The sequence below is a fragment of the Myodes glareolus genome, chromosome X (genome assembly GCF_982192425.1).
Source record: "Myodes glareolus chromosome X, mMyoGla1.1, whole genome shotgun sequence".
NCBI lineage: Eukaryota > Metazoa > Chordata > Mammalia > Rodentia > Cricetidae > Myodes > Myodes glareolus.
In genome coordinates this window covers 35,436,556-35,446,388 of record NC_142053.1, presented here as the reverse complement: position 1 = coordinate 35,446,388, position 9,833 = coordinate 35,436,556, and positions in this window count along the sequence as shown.

Here is a 9,833-nt window from a genome sequence, read left to right as displayed (position 1 = left end):
TATATGAAAATATATTGAAATATATTCCCTGATCTCATATGCATCCTTCCTCCCTCCCCCATCCCAGTCCACCTAGCTTTCCCCATTCCTCCCCTACTCCTTGTCTCTAACCCTCTCCACTTCCAACAACCCTCCCACTCCCCCATGCACCCAAGGTTACCTGGGACTTTTGTCTATTTCCAATCTCCAGGCAGATAGCTACATGATTTTCATCAGGTTTACCTTCTTATTTAGCTTCTCTAGGATCACGAATAATAGGCTCAAAGACCTTTAATTATGGTTAGAATCCACATATGAGTGAATACATACCATATTCCTCTTTTTGGGTCTGGCTTACCTCACTCAGTAAGCATTTTCTATTTAATCCATTTGCATGCAAAATTAAAGATGTCATCGTTTTTTACACTGAGTAAAACTCTAATGTGTGTATGTTCCATACCTTTATTAACCATTCTTCTATTGAGGGGCACCTAGGTTGTTTCCAGGTTCTGGCTATTACAATAGTGCTGCTATGAACATAGTTGAACAAATGCTTTTGTAGTATGATAGGGCATCTCTTGGGTATATTCCCAAGAGTGGAATTGCTGGGACCTGAGGGAGGTTGACTCCCAGTCCCAGTTTCCTGAGAAATCGCCACACTGATTTCCACAGTGGCTGCACAAGTTTGCATTCCCACCAACAATGGATGAGTGTTCCCCTCATTCCTCATCCTCTCCAGCATAGGCTATCATTGGTGTTTTTGAGTTTGGCTATTCTGACAGGTGTAAGATGATATCTCAAAGTTGTTTTGATTTGCATTTCCCTGATCGCTAAGGAGGTTGAGCATGACCTTAAGTGCCTTTTGGCCATTCGAAGTTCATCTGTTGTGAATTCTTGGTTCAGTTCAGTACCCCATTTTTTAATTGCGCTAATTAGAGTTTTAGTGTCTAGTTTCTTGAGTTCTTTTTATATTTTGGAGATCAGACCTTTGTCTGATGAGGGGTTTGTGAAGATCTTCTCCCAGTCTGAAGGTAGCCTTTTGGTCTTACTGAGAGTGTCCTTTGCTTTACAGAAGCTTCTCAGTTTCAGTAGGTCCCATTTATTCATCGCTTCTCTTATTGTCTGCGCTCCTGGGGTTCTGCTTAGGAACTGGTCTCCTGTGCCTATATCTTGTAGACTACTTCCCACTTTCTCTTCTATCAGGTTCAAAGTGGTCGGATAAATGTTGATGTCTTTAATCCATTTGGACTTGAGTTTTGTGCATGGTGACAGATATAGATCTATTTTCATTCTTCTACATGTTGACATCCAGTTATGAAAGTACCATTTGTTAAAGATGCTTTCTTTCTTCCATTGTATACCTTTAGCTCCCTTGTCAATAATCAGGTGTTCATACGTTTGTGGGTTAATACCCGGGTCTTCTATTCGATTCCATAGGTCGACTTCTCTGTTTTTATGCCAATACCAAGCTGTTTTCAATACTGTTGCTCTGTAATAGAGTTTGAAGTCAGGGATGGTAATGCCTCCAGAAGTTCCTTTATTGTATAAGATTGTTTTGGCTATCCTGGGTTTTTTGTTTTTCCATATAAACTTGATTATTGTTCTCTCAAGGTCTGTGAAGAAGTTTGATGGAATTTTGATGGGAATTGCGTTGAATCTATAGATTGCTTTTGGTAGAATTGCCATTTTTACTATGTTGAGTCTCCCAATCCAAGAGCAGGGAAGGTCTTTCCATTTTTTGGTATTCTCCTCAATTTCTTTCTTCAAGGACTTAAAGTTCTTGTCAAATAGGTCTTTCACTTCCTTGGTTAGAGTTACCCCAAGATATTTTATGTTATTTGTGGCTATCATGAAAGGTGATGTTTCTCTGATTTCCCTCTCTGCTTCTTTATCCTTTGTGTATAGGAGGGCAACCGATTTTTTGGAGTTGATCTTGTATCCTGCCACATTACTAAAGGTGTTTATCAATTGTAGAAGTTCTTTGGTAGAGTTTTTGGGGTCACTTATGTACACTACCATATCGTCTGCAAATAATGAAAGTTTAACTTCATTCTTTCCAATTCTAATCCCTTGATCTCCTTATGTTGTCTTATTGCTATTGCTAGAACTTCAAACACTATATTGAAGAGGTATGGAGAGAGTGGACAGCCTTGTCATGTTCCTGATTTTAGTGGAATGGCTTTGAGTTTCTCTCCATTCAATTTGATGTTAGCTGTCAGCTTACTATGTATTGCTTTTATTATGTTTAGGAATGATCTTCGTATACCCAATCTCTCCAACACCTTTATCATAAAAGGGTGTTGAATTTTGTCAAATGCTTTTTCAGCATCCAATGAAATGATCATATGGTTTTTTTCTTTCAGTTTATTTATATGATGGATTACATTGATAGATTTGCATATGTTGAACCAGCCCTGCATCTCTGGGATGAAGCCCACTTGATCATAATGGATAATTTTTCTAATGTATTCTTGGATTCGGTTTGCCAGTATTTTATTGAGTATTTTAGCATCAATGTTCATGAGTGAGATTGGTCTGTAATTCTCTTTCTTTCTTGTGTCTTTTTGTGGTTTTGGTATCAGGGTAACTGTAGCTTCATAAAAGGAGTTTGGCAATGATTCTTCTGTTTCTATATTGTGAAATACATTAAGGAGTATAGGTATTAGCACTTCCTGGAAGTTCTGGTAGAATTCTGCATTGAAACCATCTGGTCCTGGGCTTTTTTAGGTGGGGAGGTTTTTGATAACAGCTTCTAATTCTTCGTGACTAAGAGGTCTATTTAGATTGTTCACTTGGTCTTGATTTAACTTTGGTAAATGGTGTGTATCTAAAAACCAATCCATTTCTTGTACATTTTCCAACTTTGTGGCATATAAACTCTCGTAGTAAGATCTAATGATTCTCTGAATTTCCACTGTGTCTGTTGTTATGTCCCCCTTTTCATTTCTAATCTTATTAATTTGAGTGTTCTCTCTCTGCCGTTTGATTAGTTTGGCTAGGGGTTTGTCAATCTTGTTGATTTTCTCCAAGAACCAACTTTTTGTTTCGTTGATTTTTTGGATTGTTTTCTGTGTTTCTGTTTTGTTGATTTCAGCCCTCAGTTTGATTATTTCCAATCTTCTACTCCTCCTAGGAGAGTCTGCTTCTTTTTTTTCCAGAGCTTTTAGGTGTGCTGTTAAGTCTCCAATATGTGCTTTCTTCATTTTCTTTAATTGGGCACTTAGTGCTATGAACTTTCCTCTTAGCACTGCTTTCACAGTGTCCCATAGGTTTGGGTATGTTGTGTCTTTATTTTCATTAAATTCAAGGAAGACTTTAATTTCTTTCTGTATTTCTTCCTTGACCCAGGGATGATTCAGTAGTTGACTGTTAATCTTCCATGCATTTGTAGGCTTTCTGGTATTCGAATTGTTATTGAATTCTAACTTTATTCAGTGGTGATCCGACAAGACACAGGTGATTACTAATATTTTTTTTTGTATTTGTGTAAGTTTGCTTTGTTACCGAGTATGTGGTCAATTTTCTAGAAGGTTCCATGAGCTGCAGAGAAGAAGGTATATTCTTTCCTTTTTGGGTAGAATGTTCTATAGATATCTGTTAAGTCCATTTGATTCATTACCTCTAGCAATTCTCTTATTTCTCTGTTGAGTTTCTGTTTGATTGACCTGTCCATTGGTGACAGAGGTGTGTTGAAGTCTCCTACTATTAGTGTGTGTGATTTAATGACTGCCTTGAGTTCTAAAAGTTTTTCTTTTACATAAGTTGGTGCTTTTATATTAGTGGCGTAGATATTCAGGATTGAGACTTCCTCCTGATGTATTGTTCCTGTTATGAGTATGAAATGTCCATCTCCATCTCTTCTGATTGATTTTAGTTTGAAGTCAATTTTGTTTGATATTAGAATGGCCACACCAGCTTGTTTCTTAGGTCCGTTTGCTTCAAAACCTTTTCCCAACCCTTTACTCTGAGTAGATGTCTATCTTTGTGGTTGAGGTGTGTTTCTTGTAAACAGCAGAATATTGGATTCTGTTTTCTTATCCAGTCTCTAAGTCTGTGCCTTTTTATAGGTGAGTTGAGTCCATTAATATTAAGTGATATTAATGACCAGTGGTTGTTGATTCCATTTATTATTTTTTTTGTGTGTGTGTGTGTAGTAGATTTTGTGTGTTTCTCTTCTTCGAGTTGTAGTTGTGAAGGGTCGCTAGATGTCTGGGTTATTGTAGGCAGTGATGGCAATGTTGCCTTTCTTGGGTTGTGATTTTCCTTCTATTACTTTCTGTAAGGCTGGATTTGTGGCTGCGAATTGTTTAAATTTGTTCTTATCCTGGAATATTTTGTTTTCTCCATTGATAGTGAATGATAGCTTGGCTGGGTATATTAGTCTGGGCTTGCATCCATGGTCTCTTAGTTTCTGCAGTACCTCTATCCAGGATCTTCTGGCTTTCATGGTTTCCATAGAGAAATCCGGTGTAAGCCTGATAGGTTTACCTTTATAAGTCATTTGACCTTTTTCCTTTGCAGCTCTTAATATTCTTTCTTTAATCTGAATGTTTTGTGTTTTGATTATTATATGGCGAGGGGACTTTTTTTTTGATCCAGTCTATTTGGCGTTCTGTATGCTTCTTGAACCTTCATAGGAATATTGTTCTTTAGGTTGGGAAAGTTTTCTTCTATAATTTTGTTAAATGTATTTTTGGGCCTTTGATCTGCAGTTCTTCTCCTTCTTCAATCCCTATTATTCTTAGATTTGTTTTTTTTTATTGTGTCCCAGATTTCCTGAATGTTTTGTGAAGAGAATTTGTTGGATTTGCCGTTTTCTTTGGCCAGAGCATTTATTTTCTCTATGGTATCTTCAGAATCTGAGATTCGTTCTTCTATCTCTTGTATTCTATTGGTTATGCTTGATTCTGTAGTCTTCGTTCGTTTACCTAGGTTTTCCATATCCAGCCGCTTCTCGTTTTGTGTTTTCTTCATTGCCTCCGTTTCAGTTTTCAATTCTTGAACTGTTTCCTTTACTTGTTTGATTGTTTTTTTTTTTTTTTTTTTTGGTTTCTCAGGGTATCATTCACGGATTTACTTATTTCTTCAAACTTTTTGTTATATTTCTCATCCATTTCTATACTCATTTCTTCAAACTTTTATTTATACTTCTCATCCAATTCTTTAAGGGAATTATTCATATCCTGTTTAAGGGACTCTATTGCTTTCATAATGGCACTTTTTTTCCACTTCATCTGGGTTAGAGTGTTCAAGTCCTTCTGTTGTAGGGTCGTTGGGATCTGGTGTTTTCATGTTGTTTTTCAGATTGTTGGATGAGGTCTTGCCTTGGCGTCTGCCCATCTCTTCATTCAAATGCTCTCTATTAGAACTTCTGGTAGCGGGTCAGGATCCCTTGTTTGGCAGGGAATTCACTGATAGAATGCCTACCTTTCCTCAGACAGGCTATTGAAGCACAGGCACTCCCTCTTTCCGGGATGCGCCTACTGAGCAGGCCCAGCGTGCAAGGCAGCTGAGCTGGAGAAATTTTATGGCCCCAGTGGGAAGGGAGAAATATAGGAGTTTGTACCTGGATGGAAGCTGGGATGGCAGGAGGGAGAGCTTAGCAGGGTGGAACCAGCAGTGCAGGGTGACCTGGGAGTCTATGGGGTCGGGGAAAGTCCGAGCTCCTCCTCGCTGGGCCCCTGCCGCGGTCCCGAAGCAAACTCACCCCTCCGATGGCCCTCTGGATGGAAGCTGGGATCCAGATAAACAATTTAAAGATATCTATAATCCCTAAGGAAATAGAAGCAATCATTAAAAGGCTTCCATTAAAAAAAAGTCCAGGACCCAATGGTTTCAGCATAGAATTCAACCAGAATTTCAAAGAAGAGTTAAACCAATATTTCTCAAATTGTTCCACACATTAGAAACAGAAGTGTTGCAAAATGAGCAGCAGGCTGCGTTCCTGCGGGGTTCCTGGTTCCCCAGCTAGTTTGCACCCAAAATAATTACACGGAAACTGTATTCATTTAGACACTCTCTGGCCCTTTAGTTCTAGCCTCTTTTTGGCTAACTCTCACATCTTGACTAACTCATATCTAATAATCTGTATGCCACCATGAGGTCGTGACTTACCAGCATGAGTTTAGCTAGTGTCTGTCTCAGGAAGGGGAATCATGGCACCTACCTGACTCTGCTTTCTTTCTCCCAGCATTCTGTTCTGTCTACTCCACCCACCTATGTTCTGAACTATCAGGACAAACAGTTTCTGTATTAATTAACCAATTAAAGCAACACATAGAAAGAAGACCCACCTACGTCATAGAAGGAATATTATCAAACGCTTTTTATGATGCTATGGTTATCCTGATACCCAAATGACACAAAGAAGTAACAAAGCAAGATAATTACAGACCAATCTCTATCATAAACATTGAAGCAAAAAATTCAATAAAATACTGGCTATTAAATCCCAAAACATATCAAAATACCCGCCATGATGAATAAACTTCATCCTAGAAATGCAGGGATGTTTCAGCAATCAAAACTCTGTCGGTGAAATTCATCATACAAACAGACTGAAATATAAAAATAACATGTTCTTCTCATTAGATACTGAAAAAGACTGTCAGAAAATCCAGCACCCTTTCATGATAAAAGCTTTGGAGAGACTAGAGGTACAAAGAATATACCAAAACATTATAAAGACAATACAAAAAACCATAGGTCAATGTCAAATTAAATGAGAAATTCAAAGTGATTTTGCTAAAATCAGGTACAAGACAAGACTGTCTGTTCTCTCTTTATCAATTAAATGTATTACTCAACATTATAGCTAGAGCAAAAAGACAGCAAAATGAAATCAAGGGGATAGAAATTGGAAAGGAAGAAGTCAATCTTTCACTATTTGAAGATGATATGATAGTAGATAGTAAATATAAGTGACTTCATAATTCTTCCACGGAACTCCTACAGCTGATAAACACCTTCAGTAATGTGGAAGGATGCAAAATTAACTTAAAAAAATCAGTATCTCTATTATACACAAAAGATAAATGTGCTGAGAAAGGAATCAGAGAAACATCTCACCCTTACAATAGCCACAAGTAATATAAAATATCTTGTGGTAATTATACCCAAGAAAGTTTAAGACCTATATGACAAGAAATTTAAGTCTTTGAAAATAGAAATTGAAGATATCAGAAAATGGACAGATCTCCCATGATCTTGGATAGGTAGTATCTACATAATAAAAAGGCAGTCTAACCAAAAACAATCTACAAATTCAATATAATCTCCATCAATATCCCAAGAGAATTCCTCATAAACCTTGAAAGGAAAATATCCATCTTCATATGGAAAACAAAAAACCCAGGATAAGCAAAACAGTTCTGTACAATAAAAGAACTTCTGAAAGCATCACCATCCCAGATTTCAAGCTCTACTATAGAGATATAGTAACAAAACAGCTTAGTATCAGCATGAAAACAGACATATAGATAAATAAAATTGAATCAAAGTGCCTGATATTATTCTACACCTATATGAACACCTGATTTTTGACAAAAAAAGCCCAAAAGGCACAATGAAAAAAATCTTCAACAAGTGGTACTGGCATAATTGGATGTCAACATATAGAAAAATACAACTAGATCCATATCTTTCACCATGCACAAAATTGTAAGTCCAAGTGGATCAATAACCTCAAAATAAATCCAGTTTCACTAAGACATATAGAAAACAAAGTGGGAAGTAACCTTGAATACATTGGCATAAGAGATAGTAACCTCAATAGAACACCAGTAGTACAGACATGAGAGCAGCAATTCATAGATGGAACCTCCTGAAGCTGAGAAGTTTCTGTAAGGCAAAGAACATGGTAAATAGTAAAAACAGCAGTCTACACAATGGGAAAACATCTTCATCAATCCCCCATCTGACAGAGGGATAATCTCTAGAATATATAAAGAAAGCAAGAAATAAGACATCAAATATTAAATAATCCAATTTAAATGAAGTGCAGACCTAAACAGAGAATACTCAAAAGAAGCCTCTCACATGGCCGAAAGACATTTAAGAAACTGTTCAACACCCTTAGTCATAAAGGAAATGGAAATCAAAAACAACTCTGAGATGCCATCTTAACCCTGTTAGACTGACTATAAATAAAAATGCTTATGGTAGCATATGTTGAAGATGATGTGGAGTAGTGGGAACACTCCTCCACTGCTTGCAGGAGTGAAAGTTTGTAGAGCCACTTTAGAAGTCAGTATGACGGTTTCTTAAAAAATTGGGAATCAATATACCTCAAAACCCAGCAATACCACTCTTGGGCATATACTGAAAAGATGCCCAAAGGACACTTGCTCAACTATGTTCATAGTAGCATTATTTGAATTAGCCAGTACTTGGAAACAACCTAGATGCCCCTCAACCAAAGAATGGATAAAGAAAATGTAGTACATTTACACAATGGAATATTACTCAGGTGTAAAAAAACAATGTCATCATTAAATTTACAAGCAAACGGATGGAACTAGAAAAAAGTCATCCTGAGTGAGTTAACAAAAACCCAGAAAGACAAACATGATATGTACTCATTCATAGGTCTATATTAGATTTGAAGCAAAGGTTAACAAGTTTACAATCCATAGCTCCAGGGAAGCCAGGTAACAAGGAGGACCCTAAGAGACTCATGGATCACCCTAGGAATGGGAAGTAGATGAAATCTTTTGAGTTAACTGGGGGATGGGTTGTTATAAGGAAGACAATGTGGAATGAGAACATGAGAGAATGAGATGGTAGAGTTGGGGGCAGAGTGAAGATGGAGAGCAATGAAAGTGATATCTTGATTAAAGGGAACATTTATTGGGTTAGGGAGAAAGCAGGTGAGGTAGAAATTTCTAGGAATCTACAAGAATAATCTCAGATAAGACTCCTAGTAATAGTAGGCAGGGTGCCTGGCCTGGCCTTCTCCTTCAATCAGATGGCTGACTAGCCTAATTGTTATCATAGCTGCCCACCAAGTAACTAATGGAAGCAAATGCAGAAATCCATAGTCAAGCATGAGACTGATCTTTAGGAGCTCAATTGAAGAGAGGGAGGAGGCATTATATGAGCAAGAGGATCAAGATCATGAAAAGGAAACCGACAGCTGATCTGAGCTCAAAGAACCTCACATAGTCTGAACTAACAACTTGGAAGCCTGCATGGGAACAAACTAGGCCCTCCACATGTGGGTGAAAGTTCTGTGGCTTCATATATTTGTGGTGCCAGGATATATCTGTGATGCATGATCTGGATTTTTTAAGCCCAAACCCTAGGGTAGGATGCCTTGCTCAGCCCTAACGAAATGGGGGGTTTGGTCTGGCATCTACTTGATGTGCCAGGATTGTTGACTTCCCATGGGAGGCCTTATTCTTTCTGGGGAGTATATTGGAGGATGTGGAGGAAGTGGGAAGAAGGGAGGGAGGTGAAATGTGGTTGATACATAAAATGAATTAAAAAAAAATTAAAAAGAGAAGGAAGAGAAAAACAATGGACAATACTCCAAACATGTCAGTTTAGCTGTATCAGTAAAAATTCTAAGGAGATGGTCTGTGCTCCAAGTGAATTATTTCTCATTGGATTGGTGTTAGGTATGCCTATTATACTTTGCCATTGCCAATTGCATATTCTTTACATTCATTGCTGACTGAAGGCAATATTGTTGTTCCTAGAACCTCATCTCTCTAGGCTCTTAGATTCGCTTTTCTGCCTGCATCATGAGGTCTCTTCAAGATGCACTATTTTGAACTGATTCTAGATCTCATTGTATTTATTTGTGTCCTGCTTTGTCTTGATGTGTCAGCATGTCTTCTGCACCTACAGATTTC